This window comes from Salmo salar, chromosome 18 (genome assembly GCF_965601325.2).
Source record: "Salmo salar chromosome 18, fSalSal1, whole genome shotgun sequence".
Lineage (NCBI taxonomy): Eukaryota > Metazoa > Chordata > Actinopteri > Salmoniformes > Salmonidae > Salmo > Salmo salar.
Window position 1 is genome coordinate 96,508,124 of NC_138308.1, and position 19,655 is coordinate 96,527,778.

General features: G+C 39.5%; 1 long non-coding RNA gene across 1 annotated transcript; it reads right to left on the reverse strand.

Moving 5' to 3' along the window:
• Positions 1-2,869: 2,869 nt before the first annotated feature.
• Positions 2,870-17,927, reverse strand: LOC106592598 (endonuclease domain-containing 1 protein). The gene is made up of 3 exons (XR_014381500.1): positions 17,785-17,927; positions 14,208-14,464; positions 2,870-6,333 (listed from the first exon to the last, which is right to left on the reverse strand). It is a non-coding gene; the product is annotated as an endonuclease domain-containing 1 protein (long non-coding RNA).
• Between the last annotated feature and the right edge of the window lie 1,728 nt (positions 17,928-19,655).

Below are 19,655 nucleotides of genomic sequence, written 5' to 3' on the forward strand. Positions count from 1 at the left end.
TCCAGGTTAAAAAGGCTTCTAAAGTTTGTAATGACTTCTTTAAAAATGTCAGACTTTTTTTGACTTAACTATTTTTGTAACAACCCCTACAAAAAATGTCCATTAATTATAAACAACATAACAATTACAATTTCCTGTTGCTGAAGGATCATTTTCTTGCTGTGTGAAACTGTCTCAAATGAATATATGGCATATCTCTCTCTCTCTGCCTCCCTCGCTCTCTGCCTCTCACTATCTCTCTATATTTTACTCATCAAGGTATTTTTTTCTATAGACTACTAAAGTGACACGTCATTTTCCAGGAAGTGGCATTGTAGTATTTTGTTGTCTTTCTGAATAGTCTTCAATGGGCAAAAACGCATCACAATGGTCTTCAAGCCAAATAATCCATAAAAGGAATCCAGGCAGAGGTAAATTCATCCAAAACAAAATATGTGTTTTATATATATCGTAAATGACCGTGTTTTCACAAATGTTATGATATGAAGTTCAAGTCATTTCAAAAGATTTGGGGACACGACCCGGAAGTAAAACGGAAGTGGCTGTCGTGACTTTGGCTATGCCGGATTAAGTGATATGACATGCTATTCTTTAAAATCATTTCTCTGTCATTAATATCACCTGATTAAGCTACTCAAACCATCAGCTTTTTCCAACATTGGTTCTCCTTTCATCCCCCAAGGTCAGTCTGTCTCTCTTACCTCAGCGTCAGGTTAGTCTGTATCTCTTACCTCAGCGTCAGGTCAGTCTGTCTCTCTTACCTCAGCGTCAGGTCAGTCTGTCTCTCTTACCTCAGCGTCAGGTCAGTCTGTCTATCTTACCTCAGCGTCAGGTCAGCCTGTCTCTCTTACCTCAGCGTCAGGTCAGTCTGTCTCTCTTACCTCAGCGTCAGGTCAGTCTGTCTATCTTACCTCAGCGTCAGGTCAGCCTGTCTCTCTTACCTCAGCGTCAGGTCAGTCTGTCTCTCTTACCTCAGCGTCAGGTCAGTCTGTCTCTCTTACCTCAGCGTCAGGTCAGTCTGTCTCTCTGACCTCAGCGTCAGGTCAGCCTGTCTCTCTTACCTCAGCGTCAGGTCAGTCTGTCTCTCTTACCTCAGCGTCAGGTCAGTCTGTCTCTCTTACCTCAGCGTCAGGTCAGTCTGTCTCTCTTACCTCAGCGTCAGGTCAGTCTGTCTCTCTTACCTCAGCGTCAGGTCAGTCTGTCTCTCTTACCTCAGCGTCAGGTCAGTCTGTCTCTCTTACCTCAGCGTCAGGTCAGTCTGTCTCTCTGACCTCAGCGTCAGGTCAGTCTTTCTCTCTGACCTCAGCGTCAGGTCAGTCTTTCTCTCTTACCTCAGCGTCAGGTCAGTCTGTCTCTCTTACCTCAGCGTCAGGTCAGTCTGTATCTCTTACCTCAGCGTCAGGTCAGTCTGTCTCTCTTACCTCAGCGTCAGGTCAGTCTGTCTCTCTTACCTCAGCGTCAGGTCAGTCTGTCTCTCTGACCTCAGCGTCAGGTGTGTCTTTTGTTGCCTTCCACTGAATGCAGGGAAACATTTTGTAATTATTTTTCACAGCAGCTCAACCAGTGACATTTTGAGGAAAAATAATAGTATTTCTTGTTTGTGGACTTGGACAAAAGGGGGACATTTCCTGGTTCAAGTGTGGCTGAATGTGGGATGTAAAGTCTCACAATCTGTTTTTAGTCTGCTTGTTTAGCGTAACTGAATGCAAATATGCTAATTATCAATGATATGGATAATAGATCTAAAACACAGATGATGGTGACTAATTGGACATATATCAATCATTCAATCAATCAATTGAAACCTGTTCTGTTCACAGAGCTCATGGAGTGGAGGTTTGAAAACTGGAACAAGGCTGCCACCTGCTGGTGAGATGATTGGAGAACACTGCTTGAAAATACTTTTAAAACTTTTTTTTAACCTTTATTTAACTAGACAAGTCAGTTAAGAACAAATTATTATTTAAAATGACGGCCTACCCCGGCCAAACCTGGACGATGATGGGCCAATTGTGCGCCGCCCTATGGGACACCCAATCACGGCCGGATGTGATGCAGCCTGGATTTTGATGATTCCAGAACAATGTTTGTAAATCCTTCTTGACCAGCTCCAGGTATGTTTAGAGACATGGTAGCTTCTTGACCAGCTCCAGGTATGTTTAGAGACATGGTAGCTTCTTGACCAGCTCCAGGTATGTTTAGAGACATGGTAGCTTCTTGACCAGCTCCAGGTATGTTTAGAGACATGGTAGCTTCTTGACCAGCTCCAGGTATGTTTAGAGACATGGTAGCTTCTTGACCAGCTCCAGGTATGTTTAGAGACATGGTAGATAGCTGGTATCTTGGACCATAGCTGGTTGGACACATAGTTACGGCAAAGTTTGAATGATAAACCGACAACTAAAAGAGTACTTTAGGAGTTTACTTTTAAGAGTACTTACCTCTGAGGAAGCACAGTTCCCGCTCAGCCCAGTCAAAACTGTTCGCTGCTCTGGCACCCCAATGGTGGAACAAGCTCCCTCACGACGCCAGGACAGCGGAGTCAATCACCACCTTCCGGAGACACCTGAAACCCCACCTCTTCAAGGAATACCTGGGATAGGATAAAGTAATCCTTCTAACCCCCCCCCCCTTAAAAGATTTAGATGCACTATTGTAAAGTGGTTGTTCCACTGGATATCATAAGGTGAATGCACCATTTTGTAAGTCGCTCTGGATAAGAGCGTCTGCTAAATGACTTAAATGTAAATGTACTTTCAATCATTTATGTTTTTAGCTCAAATAACTTGGTCTAATGTTGAATTGGAACATTGGAGTCTCTTGGCTACATTTAATTACTATGAGAACAAAACACCAGACTCTCACAGGCTTCATTCATTATAGATGTTTATTCCTTCAGATGGGAAGAAGATGGATACATACAGTGATAGAATTACATTCAGAACATATAATAGTATCTCCATGGTAACAGTGATAGAATTACATTCAGAACATATAATAGTATCTCTATGGTAACAGTGATAGAATTACATTCAGAACATATAATAGTATCTCTATGGTAACAGTGATAGAATTACATTCAGAACATATAATAGTATCTCTATGGTAACAGTGATAGAATTACATTCAGAACATATAATAGTATCTCTATGGTAACAGTGATAGAATTACATTCAGAACATATAATAGTATCTCTATGGTAACAGTGATAGAATTACATTCAGAACATATAATAGTATCTCTATGGTAACAGTGATAGAATTACATTCAGAACATATAATAGTATCTCTATGGTAACAGTGATAGAATTACATTCAGAACATATAATAGTATCTCCATGGTAACAGTGATTGAATTACATTCAGAAGATATAATAGTATCTCTATGGTAACAGTCATATGGAAGTCACAACCTGACAAACTGTAGTCCAGGGTTGGGGTTAATTCCATTTCAATTCCAAATGTTCCTCATTGAAAAGCATTGAAGAGAACTGGAATTCCAGTGTATTTCTAGAATTGACTGGAATTGAAATGGAATTGACCTCAACCCTGCTGTGAGCATAATTATTAACATTAACAAGAGTAATGGCAGCACATCATCAAGGAATTAAACTGTATTTTATTTCTTAGAATAGAATTCTGTTCCCTTTTGTACTTTTTATATTTGATATAGACAGAGAAGAGTATAGACTATAGATATATATAGACATAGAAGAGATGGGTAGAGAGGGAAGAGAAGAGACTATAACCCGTATTACCACTATAACAATTATTACCACTATAACCCTTAACAACTATAACCACTATAACCCTTATAACCACTATAACCCTTATAACCACTATAACCCTTATAACCACTATAACCCGTATAACCACTATAACCCGTATAACCACTATAACCCTTATAACCACTATAAGCCCTATAACCACTATAACCCTTATAACCACTATAACCCTTATAACCCCTATGACCCTTATAACCACATATAACCCTTATAACCACTATAACCACTATAACCCTTATAACCACTATAACCACTATAACCACTATAACCCCTATAACCACTATAACCCCTATAACCACTATAACCCTTATAACCACTATAACCACTATAACCCTTATAACCACTATAACCCTTATAACCACTATAACCCTTATAACCACTATAACCCTTATAACCACTATAACCCTTATAACCACTATAACCCTTATAACCACTATAACCATTATAACCACTATAACCCTTATAACCCCTATAACCACTATAACCACTATAACCCTTATAACCACTATAACCACTATAACCCTTATAACCACTATAACCCCTATAACCACTATAACCCCTATAACCCTTATAACCACTATAACCCTTATAACCACTATAACCCTTATAACCACTATAACCACTATAACCACTATAACCCTTATAACCACTATAACCCTTATAACCCCTATAACCCCTATAAACCTTATAACCACTATAACCCTTATAACCCTTATAACCCCTATAACCCTTATAACCACTATAACCCTTATAACCCCTATAACCACTATAACCCCTATAACCCTTATAACCCTTATAACCACTATAACCCTTATAACCACTATAACCCCTATAACCACTATAACCCTTATAACCACTATAACCCTTATAACCACTATAACCCTTATAACCACTATAACCACTATAACCATTATAACCACTATAACCCTTATAACCACTATAACCCTTATAACCCCTATAACCACTATAACCCTTATAACCACTATAACCCCTATAACCACTATAACCCCTATAACCACTATAACCCCTATAACCATTATAACCCTTATAACCCCTATAACCACTATAACCCCTATAACCACTATAACCCTTATAACCCCTATAACCCTTATAACCACTATAACCCTTATAACCACTATAACCCTTATAACCACTATAACCCTTATAACCACTATAACCCTTATAACCACTATAAACCTTATAACCACTATAAACCTTATAACCACTATAACCCCTATAACCACTATAACCCTTATAACCACTATAACCCCTATAACCACTATAACCCCTATAACCACTATAACCCTTATAACCACTATAACCCTTATAACCACTATAACCCTTATAACCACTATAACCCTTATAACCACTATAACCCCTATAACCCTTATAACCCCTATAACCACTATAACCCTTATAACCACTATAACCCTTATAACCACTATAACCCCTATAACCCCTATAACCACTATAACCCTTATAACCACTATAACCCTTATAACCACTATAACCACTATAACCCCAATAACCACTATAACCCTTATAACCCTTATAACCACTATAACCCTTATAACCACTATAACCCTTATAACCCTTATAACCACTATAACCATTATAACCACTATAACCCTTATAACCCTTATAACCACTATAACCCTTATAACCACTATAACCCTTATAACCACTATAACCCTTATAACCACTATAACCCTTATAACCACTATAACCCTTATAACCCTTATAACCCTTATAACCACTATAACCATTATAACCACTATAACCCTTATAACCACTATAACCCTTATAACCACTATAACCGTAACAAGTGGCTGCATATCAACATCATTTCAACAGAGTTTAGTTGGTCGTTTGTTGATATAGTCTGAGCATCTGTACCCAGATCATCCAATTCTATTCATCATGGAATTGGAAAGATTCCTGACTGTGGAAGAAATTCTTTCAAGATAATTCTTCCAACTGGGTTGGTTAGTGGTAGGTTTAGGACCTCTTGGACAATCCTTTGGGAACACCTGGACACAACCACCTTGGTGAAATTGGTTCAACTCCTTTTCGAGTGCTCCCAAGGTTTCTGGTTTCAATGTTTTCCTCTTTCCCTTCTTGTTCCACCCCCAGTGTGCTTCGGCCTTCCACTTTTTCTTCTTGTTGTAACAGCAGTAGGCTGTCCACATGAGATCAGGGATGTTCACTCTGTTCTTCAGTGTTTTGTTCTTACTGGGCACCGCTCCAGTCACCACATAGGCCTTTATCTTCCTGTTGTTACTAAAACAGTCCGTCATCAGCTTCTCTCTGACATTTTCCTCCATTTTCATCCACCTGCCATTGTTGAAGGACACCACCTGGGGAACGATGTTGGTCAGGGTAAAGGTGGACTTCTGAGTATCAAGGTCATGCGCATGTGAATTTGGGAAGAGGTGACCTTTGTTCACCCCTTTATTTTGTATTGAGTTACTATAGTCGTAGTTCCCAGCCTGGTGTTGGTAGTGTTCTCCCATATTCTTCATTTCAGGGCTGTTGTTTACACCGTTGAGCTGCAGGACACAATCATACGTTCATTAATTTACAAACTTTCAGTGAATAAACCCTCCTTTCAGTACAATAAACCCTCCTTTCAGTGAATAAACCCTCCTTTCAGTATAATAAACCCTCCTTTCAGTATAATAAACCCTCCTTTCAGTACAATAAACCCTCCTTTCAGTACAATAAACCCTCCTTTCAGTACAATAAACCCTCCTTTCAGTACAATAAACCCTCCTTTCAGTACAATAAACCCTCCTTTCAGTACAATAAACCCTCCTTTCAGTACAATAAACCCTCCTTTCAGTACAATAAACCCTCCTTTCAGTACAATAAACCCTCCTTTCAGTACAATAAACCCTCCTTTCAGTACAATAAACCCTCCTTTCAGTATAATAAACCCTCCTTTCAGTATAATAAACCCTCCTTTCAGTACAATAAACCCTCCTTTCAGTACAATAAACCCTCCTTTCAGTACAATAAACCCTCCTTTCAGTACAATAAACCCTCCTTTCAGTACAATAAACCCTCCTTTCAGTGAATAAATCCTCCTTTCAGTATAATAAACCCTCCTTTCAGTACAATAAACCCTCCTTTCAGTACAATAAACCCTCCTTTCAGTACAATAAACCCTCCTTTCAGTACAATAAACCCTCCTTTCAGTACAATAAACCATCCTTTCAGTACAATAAACCCTCCTTTCTGTACAATAAACCCTCCTTTCAGTACAATAAACCCTCCTTTCAGTGAATAAACACTCCTTTCAGTATAATAAACCCTCCTTTCAGTGAATAAACCCTCCTTTCAGTACAATAAACCCTCCTTTCAGTACAATAAACCCTCCTTTCAGTACAATAAACCCTCCTTTCAGTATAATAAACCCTCCTTTCAGTATAATAAACCCTCCTTTCAGTACAATAAACCCTCCTTTCAGTACAATAAACCCTCCTTTCAGTACAATAAACCCTCCTTTCAGTACAATAAACCGTCCTTTCAGTATAATAAACCCTCCTTTCAGTACAATAAACCCTCATTTCAGTACAATAAACCCTCCTTTCAGTATAATAAACCCTCCTTTCAGTATAATAAACCCTCCTTTCAGTATAATAAACCCTCCTTTCAGTACAATAAACCCTCCTGTCAGTACAATAAACCCTCCTTTCAGTACAATAAACCCTCCTTTCAGTATAATAAACCCTCCTTTCAGTACAATAAACCCTCCTTTCAGTACAATAAACCCTCCTTTCAGTACAATAAACCCTCCTTTCAGTGAATAAACCCTCCTTTCAGTATAATAAACCCCCCTTTCAGTACAATAAACCCTCCTTTCAGTACAATAAACCCTCCTTTCAGTACAATAAACCCTCCTTTCAGTACAATAAACCCTCCTTTCAGTATAATAAACCCTCCTTTCAGTGAATAAACCCTCCTTTCTGTACAATAAACCCTCCTTTCAGTATAATAAACCCTCCTTTCTGTACAATAAACCGTCCTTTCAGTACAATAAACCCTCCTTTCAGTACAATAAACCCTCCTTTCAGTATAATAAACCCTCCTTTCTGTACAATAAACCGTCCTTTCAGTACAATAAACCCTCCTTTCAGTACAATAAACCCTCCTTTAAATACAATAAACCCTCCTTTCAGTACAATAAACCCTCCTTTCAGTACAATAAACCCTCCTTTCAGTACAATAAACCCTCCTTTCAGTACAATAAACCCTCCTTTCAGTACAATAAACCCTCCTTTCAGTACAATAAACCCTCCTTTCAGTACAATAAACCCTCCTTTCAGTACAATAAACCCTCCTTTCAGTACAATAAACCCTCCTTTCAGTACAATAAACCCTCCTTTCAGTATAATAAACCCTCCTTTCTGTACAATAAACCCTCCTTTCTGTACAATAAACCCTCCTTTCAGTATAATAAACCCTCCTTTCAGTATAATAAACCCTCCTTTCAGTATAATAAACCCCCCTTTCAGTACAATAAACCCTCCTTTCAGTGAATAAACCCTCCTTTCAGTACAATAAACCCTCCTTTCAGTACAATAAACCCTCCTTTCAGTATAATAAACCCTCCTTTCAGTACAATAAACCCTCTTTTCTGTACAATAAACCCTCCTTTCTGTACAGTAAACCCTCCTTTCAGTATAATAAACCCTCCTTTCAGTACAATAAACCCTCTTTTCTGTACAATAAACCCTCCTTTCTGTACAATAAACCCTCCTTTCAGTATAATAAACCCTCCTTTCAGTACAATAAACCCTCCTTTCAGTACAATAAACCCTCCTTTCAGTACAATAAACCCTCTTTTCTGTACAATAAACCCTCCTTTCTGTACAATAAACCCTCCTTTCTGTACAATAAACCCTCTACTGGGGGGGTTCACAATCAAGACAATCAAGTCTCTATACCCTCCATAGTGGTAGTTCTATATTTTGTAACATAACTGTCTGTGACATACAGTTGAAGTCGGAAGTTTACATACACCTTAGCCAAATACATTTAAACTCAGTTTCACAATTCCTGACATTTAATCCTAGTAAAAATTCCCTGTCTTAGGTCAGTTAGGAAAACCACTATTTTAAGAAAGTGAAATGTCAGAATAATAGTAGAGAGAATTATTTATTTCAGCTTTTATTTCTTTCATCACATTCCCAGTGGGTCAGAAGTTTACATACACTCAATTAGTATTTGGTAGCATTGCCTTTAAATTGTTTAACTTGGGTCAAATGTTTAGGGTAGCCTTCCACAAGCTTCCCACAATAAGTTGGGTGAATTTTGTCCCATTCCTCCTGACAGAGCTGGTGTAACTGAGTCAGGTTTGTAGGCCTCCTTGCTTGCACACACTTTTTACATTTACATTTAAGTCATTTAGCAGACGCTCTTATCCAGAGCGACTTACAAATTGGTGCATTCACCTTATAATATCCAGTGGAACAACCACTTTACAATAGTGCATCTAAATCTTTTAAGGGGGGGTTAGAAGGATTACTTTATCCTATCCCAGTTATTCCTTAAAGAGGTGGGGTTTCAGGTGTCTCCGGAAGGTGGTGATTGACTCCGCTGTCCTGGCGTCGTGAGGGAGCTTGTTCCACCATTGGGGTGCCAGAGCAGCGAACAGTTTTGACTGGGCTGAGCGGGAACTGTGCTTCCTCAGCGGTAGGGAGGCGAGCAGGCCAGAGGTGGATGAACGCAGTGCCCTTGTTTGGGTGTAGGGCCTGATCAGAGCCTGAAGGTACGGAGGTGCCGTTCCCCTCACAGCTCCGTAGGCAAGCACCATGGTCTTGTAGCGGATGCGAGCTTCGACTGGAAGCCAGTGGAGAGAGCGGAGGAGCGGGGTGACGTGAGAGAACTTGGGAAGGTTGAACACCAGACGGGCTGCGGCGTTCTGGATGAGTTGTAGGGGTTTAATGGCACAGGCAGGGAGCCCAGCCAACAACGAGTTGCAGTAATCCAGACGGGAGATGACAAGTGCCTGGATTAGGACCTGCGCCGCTTCCTGTGTGAGGCAGGGTCGTACTCTGCGAATGTTGTAGAGCATGAACCTACAGGATCGGGTCACCGCCTTGATGTTAGTGGAGAACGACAGGGTGTTGTCCAGGGTCACGCCGAGGCTCTTAGCACTCTGGGAGGAGGACACAAGGGAGTTGTCAACCGTGATGGCGAGATCATGGAAAGGGCAGTCCTTCCCCGGGAGGAAGAGCAGCTCCGTCTTGCCGAGGTTCAGCTTTTTCAGTTCTGCCCACAAATTTTCTATAGGACTTTGTGATGGCCACTCCAATACCTTGACTTTGTTGTCCTTAAGCCCTTTTGCCACAACTTTGGAAGTATGCTTGGGGTCATTGTCCATTTGGAAGACCCATTTGCGACCAAGCTTTAACTTCCTGACTGATGTCTTGAAATGTTGCTTCAATATTTCCACATAATTTTCCTGCCTCACGATGCCATCTATTTTATGGAGTGCACCAGTCCCTCTTGCAGCAAAGCACCCCCACAACATGATGCTGCCACCCCCGTGCTTCACGGTTGGGATGGTGTTCTTCGGCTTGCAAGGATCCCCCTTTTTTCTCCAAACATAACGATGGTCGTTATGGCCAAACAGTTCTGTTTTTGTTTCATCAGACCGGAGGAAGTTTCTCCAAAAAGTACGATCTTTGTCCCCATGTGCAGTTGCAAACCGTAGTCTGGCTTTTTTATGGTGGTTTTGGAGCAGTGCTTCTTCCTTGCTGAGCTGCCTTTCAGGTTAAGTCGATATAAGACTCGTTTTACTGTGGATATAGATACTTTTGTACCTGTTTCCTCCAGCATCTTCACAAGGTCCTTTGCTGTTGTTATGGGATTGATTCGCACTTTTCGCACCAAAGTACGTTCATCTCTAGGAGACAGAACGCGTCTCCTTCCTGAGCGGTATGACGGCTGCGTGGTCCCATGGTGTTTATACTTGCGTACATTGTTTGTACAGATGAACGTGGTACCTTCAGGCATTTGGAAATTGCTCCCAATGATGAACCAGACTTGAGGAGGTCTACATTTTTTTCTGAGGTCTTGGCTGATTTCTTTAGATTTTCCCATGATGTCAAGCAAAGAGGCACTGAGTTTGAAGGTAAGCCTTGAAATACATCCACAGGTACACCTCCAATTGACTCAAATTATGCCAATTAGCCTATCAGAAGCTTCTAAAGCCATGACACCATTTTCTGAAATTTCCCAAGCTGTTTAAAGGCACAGTCCACTTAGTGTATGTAAACTTCTGACCCACTGGAATTGTGATACAGTGAATTATAAGTGAAATAATCTGTCTGTAAACAAATGTTCGAAAAATGACTTGTGTCATGAACAAAGTAGATGTCCTAACCGACTTGCCAAAACTATAGTTTGTTAACCAGTTAGGGCTAGGGGGCAGTATTGACACGGCTGGATAAAAAAACATACCCGATTTAATCTGGTTACCACTCCTACCCAGTAACTAGAATATGCATATACTTATTACATATGGATAGAAAACACCCTAAATTTTCTAAAACTGTTTGAATGGTGTCTGTGAGTATAACAGAACTCATTTGGCAGGCAAAACCCTGAGACATTTTCTGACAGGAAGTGGATACCTGATGTGTTGTATTACCTTTAAACCTATCCCATTGAAAAACACAGGGGCTGAGGAATATTTTGGCACTTCCTATTGCTTCCACTAGATGTCACCAGCCTTTACAAAGTGTTTTGAGTCTTCTGGAGGGAGATCTGACCGAACAAGAGCCATGGAACGATGATGGCCCATTAGACACCTGGCGCGCGAGTTCATGTTGGGCACCCTCGTTCCAATACGTTATAAAAGAGGATGCATTCGTCCACCTTGAATATTATTCATGTTCTGGTTAAAAAAGGCCCTAATGATTTATGCTATACAACGTTTGACATGTTTGAACGAACGTAAATATCTTTTTTCCCCTCGTTCATGAAGTGAAGTCCTGCGGGCTTAGATCATGTGCTAACAAGACGGAGATTTTTGGACATAAATGATGAGCTTTTTTGAACAAAACTACATTCGTTATGGACCTGTGATACCTGGAAGTGACATCTGATGAAGAGAATCAAAGGTAATGGATTATTTACATAGTATTTTCGATTTTAGATCTCCCCAACATGACGGCGAGTCTGTATCGCAACGCGTATTTTTCTGGGCGCAGTGCTCAGATTATTGCAAAGTGTGATTTCCCAGTAAGGTTATTTTTAAATCTGGCAAGTTGATTGCGTTCAAGAGATGTAAATCTATAATTCTTTAAATGACAATATAATATTTTACCAATGTTTTCTAATTTTAATTATTTAATTTGTGTTGCTGACTTGACTGCCGGTTATTGGAGGGAAACGATTTCCTCAACATCAATGCCATAGTAAAACGCTGTTTTTGGATATAAATATGAACTTGATAGAACTAAAAATGCATGCATTGTCTAACATAATGTCCTAGGAGTGTCATCTGATGGAGATTGTAAAAGGTTAGTGCATCATTTTAGCTGGTTTTATGGTTTTGGTGACCCTGTCTTTGAATTGACAAAACATTACACACAACTCTTGTAAATGTACTGTCCTAACATACTCTAAATTTATGCTTTCGCCGTAAAACCTTTTTGAAATCGTAAAACGTGGTTAGATTAAGGAGATGTTTATCTTTCAAAGGGTGTAAAATAGTTGTATGTTTGAAAAATTTGAATTTTGACATTTATTTGGATTCAAATTTGCCGCTCTTGAAATGCACCTGCTGTTGATGGAGTGCACCACGGGTGGCACGCTAGCGTCCCACCTAGCCCATAGAGGTTAACCTGTTGGGGCTAGGGGGCAGTATTTGCACGGCTGGATAAAAAAACATACCCGATTTAATCTGGTTACTAATCCTACCCAGTAACTAGAATATGCATATACTTATTATATATGGATGGAAAACACCCTAAATTTTCTAAAACTGTTTGAATGGTGTCTGTGAGTATAACAGAACTCATTTGGCAGGCAAAACCCTGAGACATTTTCTGACAGGAAGTGTATACCTGATGTGTTGTATTACCTTTAAACCTATGCCATTGAAAAACACAGGGGCTGAGGAATATTTTGGCACTTCCTATTGCTTCCACTAGATGTCACCAGCCTTTACAAAGTGTTTTGAGTCTTCTGGAGGGAGATCTGACCGAACAAGAGCCATGGAACGATGATGGCCCATTAGACACCTGGCGCGCGAGTTCATGTTGGGCACCCTCGTTCCAATACGTTATAAAAGAGGATGCATTCGTCCACCTTGAATATTATTCATGTTCTGGTTAAAAAAGGCCCTAATGATTTATGCTATACAACGTTTGACATGTTTGAACGAACGTAAATATCTTTTTTCCCCTCGTTCATGAAGTGAAGTCCGGCGGGCTTAGATCATGTGCTAACAAGACGGAGATTTTTGGACATAAATGATGAGCTTTTTTGAACAAAACTACATTCGTTATGGACCTGTGATACCTGGAAGTGACATCTGATGAAGAGAATCAAAGGTAATGGATTATTTACATAGTATTTTCGATTTTAGATCTCCCCAACATGACGGCGAGTCTGTATCGCAACGCGTATTTTTCTGGGCGCAGTGCTCAGATTATTGCAAAGTGTGATTTCCCAGTAAGGTTATTTTTAAATCTGGCAAGTTGATTGCGTTCAAGAGATGTAAATCTATAATTCTTTAAATGACAATATAATATTTTACCAATGTTTTCTAATTTTAATTATTTAATTTGTGTTGCTGACTTGACTGCCGGTTATTGGAGGGAAACGATTTCCTCAACATCAATGCCATAGTAAAACGCTGTTTTTGGATATAAATATGAACTTGATAGAACTAAAAATGCATGCATTGTCTAACATAATGTCCTAGGAGTGTCATCTGATGGAGATTGTAAAAGGTTAGTGCATCATTTTAGCTGGTTTTATGGTTTTGGTGACCCTGTCTTTGAATTGACAAAACATTACACACAACTCTTGTAAATGTACTGTCCTAACATACTCTAAATTTATGCTTTCGCCGTAAAACCTTTTTGAAATCGTAAAACGTGGTTAGATTAAGGAGATGTTTATCTTTCAAAGGGTGTAAAATAGTTGTATGTTTGAAAAATTTGAATTTTGACATTTATTTGGATTCAAATTTGCCGCTCTTGAAATGCACCTGCTGTTGATGGAGTGCACCACGGGTGGGACGCTTGCGTCCCACCTAGCCCATAGAGGTTAACAAGAAATGTGTGGAGTGGTTGAAAAACGAGTTTTAATGACTCCAACCTAAGTGTATGTAAACTTCTGACTTCAACTGTACAGCAGTAAACAAATAATGTTATGTTATATGACAAAACATTAGTCCTACCTGGGGCTCGATCATCCAGGTTGGATTTGGTCTGGGGTCTGTAGGAGGACCAGTGAAGGTGTAGGCTGAGAACACAGGGATCCTGTTGGTCGTGTCGTAGAGAGTTGCAAACCTGTAGATGTTGTTGAACAACTGACAAATCAGCTTGTAGCGTTTCTGGTCCTGGACCGTCCCACCAACCAAAATACCTGGGAGATTTGGAGTTGTCCCATTCATGAAGAAATTCTTGCACTGTGGAACATCACTGAACTTCTCCACTACATGAGAGAGAGCAGGAGGAAGGAGAGAGAGGAGGAGGAGAGTAGAGAGATGATTCAATACCCCCATCATCACCTGAAGACTGTACACCACAGAGACAAAGATGAAGTTACAGAGACCAGTTGGTAGACTGGAGACTGTTGAGCTGAGTCAGGACAGACTGCTTTAAATAGTTATTACAGAGACTCCTCCTTCAGATGTCAAGACAGATAGGGTTGATTTGCATAAACTCCTCCCTATGTTTCCATGGAAACTGCTGTAACACATAAAATGGAATAGATAGTATAGAATAGATAGTATAGGATAGTATAGATAGTGTAGAATAGATAGTATAGAATAGATAGTGTAGAATAGATAGTATAGAATAGATAGTGTAGAATAGATAGTATAGAATAGATAGTGTAGAATAGATAGTATAGAATAGATAGTATAGTATACTATCACCTCCTGTAGTTTCTAACACGTATGGACCCAGAACTGAATCACACAATATTATAGTTCTGGGTTAATGAGATTAGACTGCTCTAAATAGTGACTGCATCCACACTTTGGTTCTGGTAGAAAAACGTTTTAGGATAAAACATGACTTTACTCAGCATAGAGTCTGTCAGAAGATACACATCAGACTATTGTAACAGAGGGACTGTTCTGGAATTACGGTTGCTGAGTTCACATTCATTAATATCCCACAAGGCTTAGCGACTCTGACTCAAAAACTCAAAGAAGTAAACTTGCATTTCCCTTGACAAGCAAGTAAAGGGAAATGTAGGGAAATGCTTGTGCTTCTTATTCCAACAGTGCAGTAATATCTAACAGGTAATATCTAATAATTCCACAACAAATACCTAATACACACAAATCTAGTAAAGGAATGGAATAAGAATAATAATATATAAATATATGGATGAGCAGTGTCAGAGAGGCTAAGATGCAATAGATAGTATAGAATAGATAGTATAGAATAGATAGTGTAGTATAGTGTAGAATAGATAGAATAGAATAGATAGTGTAGACTAGATTGTATAGAATAGATAGTATAGAATAGATAGTGTAGAATAGATAGTGTAGTATAGATAGTGTAGAATAGATAGTGTAGAATAGATAGTATAGTGTAGATAGTATAGACTAGATAGTATAGGATAGATAGTGTAGAATAGATAGTATAGAATAGATAGTGTAGAATAGATAGTGTAAAATACAGTATATATATGGATCAGCAATGTCAGAGTGGCATAGGCTAAGACGCAATAGATGGTATTCTATACTATCAGGTACGAAGGCTAAGATGCAATAGATAGTATTCTATACTATCAGGTATGAAGGTAAGACCCAGATGCAGACAAGTTGAATTAACAATGGATTAATAATCCAACAGGGGCAATAGACAGGTCAAGGCAGGCAGGGGTCAGTAAAGGCAGGCTCCGGGTCAGGGAAGGCAGAGAGGTCAGGCAGGTGGGCTCAGAGTCAGGACAGGAAAGGGTCAAAACCAGGAGGGTGAGAAAAAGAGAGACTCAGAAAAAAAAAAGCTGGTTGACCTGGCAACAGACAAACAGAGAACACAGGTATAAATACACAGGGGATAATGGGGAAGATGGGCGACACCTGGAGGGGGGTGGAGACAACAGGGACAGGTGAAACAGATCAGGGTGTGACAGAATACAATATATACATATTAGATGAATAATGTGAGATATGTAAACATTCTTAAAGTGGCATTATTAAAGTGACTAGTGTTCCATTTATTAAAGTGGCCGATAATTTCAAGTCTGTATGTGGGCAGCTGCCTCTCTGTGCTAGTGATGGCTGTTTAACCTGTTTAGGATAGGGGGAAGTATTTTCACGGCCGGATAAAAAACGTACCCGATTTAATCTGGTTATTACTCCTGCCCAGAAACTAGAATATGCATATAATTATTTGATTTGGATAGAAAACACCCTAAAGTTTCTAAAACTGTTTGAATGGTGTCTGTGAGTATAACAGAACTCCTATGGCAGGCCAAAACCTGAGAAGATTCCATACAGGAAGTGCCCTCTCTGACCATTTCTTGGCCTTCTATAGCCTCTTTATCGAAAATAGAGGATCTCTGCTGTAACGTGACATTTTCTAAGGCTCCCATAGGCTCTCAGAAGGCGCCAGAACGTGGAATGAGATCTCTGCAGTCCCTGGGCGAAAAACAGTAGGGGTTTTGGAAAGTGGTCGTTCTGAGAACAATGACACGGGTGCGCGCGTGCATGTGAAGACTCCATTTTCTATCTTCAGTGTTTGAACGAAAACAAGGTCTCCCGGTCGGAATATTATCTCTATTTTATGAGAAAAATCGCATAAAAATTGATTTTAAACAGCGTTTGACATGCTTCGAAGTACGGTAATGGAATATTTTGAAATTTTTTGTCACGATACGCGCCGGCGCGTCACCCTTCGGATAGTGTCTTGAACGCAAGAACAAAACGCCGCTATTTGGATATGACTATGGATTATTTGGAACCAAAACAACATTGGGTGTTGAAGTAGAAGTCCTGGGAGTGCATTCTGACGAAGAACAGCAAAGGTAATCCAATTTTTCTTATAGTAAATCTGAGTTTGGTGAGTGCCAAACTTGGTGGGTGTCAAAATAGCTAGCCGTGATGGCCGGGCTATCTACTCAGAATATTGCAAAATGTGCTTTCACCGAAAAGCTATTTTAAAATCGGACACCGCGATTGCATAAAGGAGTTCTGTATCTATAATTCTTAAAATAATTGTTTTGTTTTTTTGTGAACGTTTATCGTGAGTAATTTAGTAAATTCACCGGAAGTTTTCGGTGGGTATGCTAGTTCTGAACGTCACATGCTAATGTAAAAAGCTGGTTTTTTATATAAATATGAACTTGATTGAACAAAACATGCATGTATTGTATAACATAATGTCCTAGGAGTGTCATCTGATCATCAAAGGTTAGTGCTGCATTTAGCTGTGGTTTTGGTTTTTGTGACATTATATGCTAGCTTGAAAAATGGGTGTGTGATTATTTCTGGCTGGGTACTCTCCTGACATAATCTAATGTTTTGCTTTCATTGTAAAGCCTTTTTGAAATCGGACAATGTGGTTAGATAAAGGAGAGTCTTGTCTTTAAAATGGTGTAAAATAGTCATATGTTTGAGAAATGGAAGTTTTGGGATTTTTGAGGTGTTTGTAATTCGCGCCACGCTCTATCATTGGATATTGGAGAGGCGTTCCGCTAGCGGCACATCTAGATGTAAGAGGTTAACAGTCTGATGGCCTTGAGATAGAAGCTGTTTTTCAATCTCTCAGTCCCAGCTTTGATGCACCTGTACTGACCTCGCCTTCTGGATGATAGCGGGGTGAACAGGCAGTGGCTCGGGTGGATGTTGTCCTTGATGATCTGTTTGGCCTTCCTGTGACATCGGGTGGTGTAGGTGTCCTGGAGGGCAGGTAGTTTGCCCCATGGTGATGCGTTGTGCAGACCTCACTACCCTCTGGAGAGCCCTGCTGTTGTGGGCGGAGCAGTTGCCGTACCAGGACGTGATACAGATATGTGTTCAACTGAATGAAACGGAGGAAGATGTGTTCAACTGAATGGAATGGAGGAAGATGTGTTCAACTGAATGGAATGGAGGAAGATGTGTCCAACTGAATGAAATGGAGGAAGATGTGTTCAACTGAATGAAACGGAGGAAGAGGTGTACAACTGAATGAAACGGAGGAAGATGTGTTCAACTGAATGGAATGGAGGAAGATGTGTTCAACTGAATGGAATGGAGGAAGATGTGTTCAACTGAATGAAATGGAGGAAGCTATCAAATGTCAATCAAGTTTCCACCTCTGATTTGGCCTCTAATCAATCAATCAATCAATCAATCAATCAATCAATCAATCAATCAAATGTATTTATAAAACCCTTATTACATCAGCTGATGTCACAGAGTGCTGTACAGAAACCCAGCCTGAAACCCCAAACAGCAAGCAATGCAGGTGTAGAAGCACGGTCGAACACACTTCCTGGAAACCAGAAGATGGCAATAATGGATGTTTCATTTACTGGTGTTGTTTATGTTGGTGTATTGTGGTCTGACCTCTGCTGAGTTTATTTCCAGTAACTAAAGTAGGTCACAGTAAGAGTTGACACAAGGCTGTGTATGTAGCATTAGAAAATGTGGTTCCTAACAACACTGTGGTCAGAGCAGCACTGGACTGATTAACACCTCAGACTCAGCAGCTGTAGATTCTTCAGTTGAGGAGGCCTTTTCTCAGTCAGAGTAGAGGAGACTGGGGAACAAACTAACACTTTTAGACTTTAGTTTATTATGAAAATATTATTTAAGTTAGATTAATCATATTTTTATATAAACATACATACCTCAGCTACCTTTACACACTAAGTATGTTCCCAGGACCTACCAGTCATTTACAATTGAACCAAGTGGAGGATATTAAATGTTATAATTGACCCAGTAGGTGAATGTTCCACAGGTCAATAATTTAACAAAAAGACAGGAGGATAGAATATTTACTTTAGGACCTCAAAACCTTTTTTCTTCTTCAATAAAACTAAAAGTCATCAATGGATTTAAACAAAACCTCTTGGTCATGTAGCGACTAGAGCTGGGTGATATGGCCAAAATATCATATCATTATATTTTTGTCATTTTTGACGGTATTTTATGTTTTTGATGAATAAAAGTTGTACATTTTCTTTATGAGTAGTGTGTGATCCTACCGTGGCAACACATATATTCTGAATTATTTCAATGGGTCTTTCTACATTCTGATTGGTTTATTCTCTTCAATTAAACTTCAACCTAAAATCATTTCCTGCATTTACATCAATTTCTGCATTTCCTGCACTCATTTCAGATCATTTCCACGATATGGGCAAAAATACTAGGCCTCATTTTTAACCAAATGTTGCAATTGCGATTTAGATCAAAACACTTGGGTGAACATTTGGAATCATGGAAATAGAATGTTTATTATAATTCTATAGTTAGAATATAAATAACAGTGGGCACTTTGAATACAGTGTTGTTTGACATGACAACGAATGAAAGGACCAGTTATTGTGACAGGGTAGGAACCAAAGTGATGTTCAGCGCTTCCTTGGGGACCCTATAATCTTTGGCTACATTAAAACTTTATTCATATTGCCAGCATATTCATGCTTTGCCTATTTCTCTTTGATTTAGAAGATA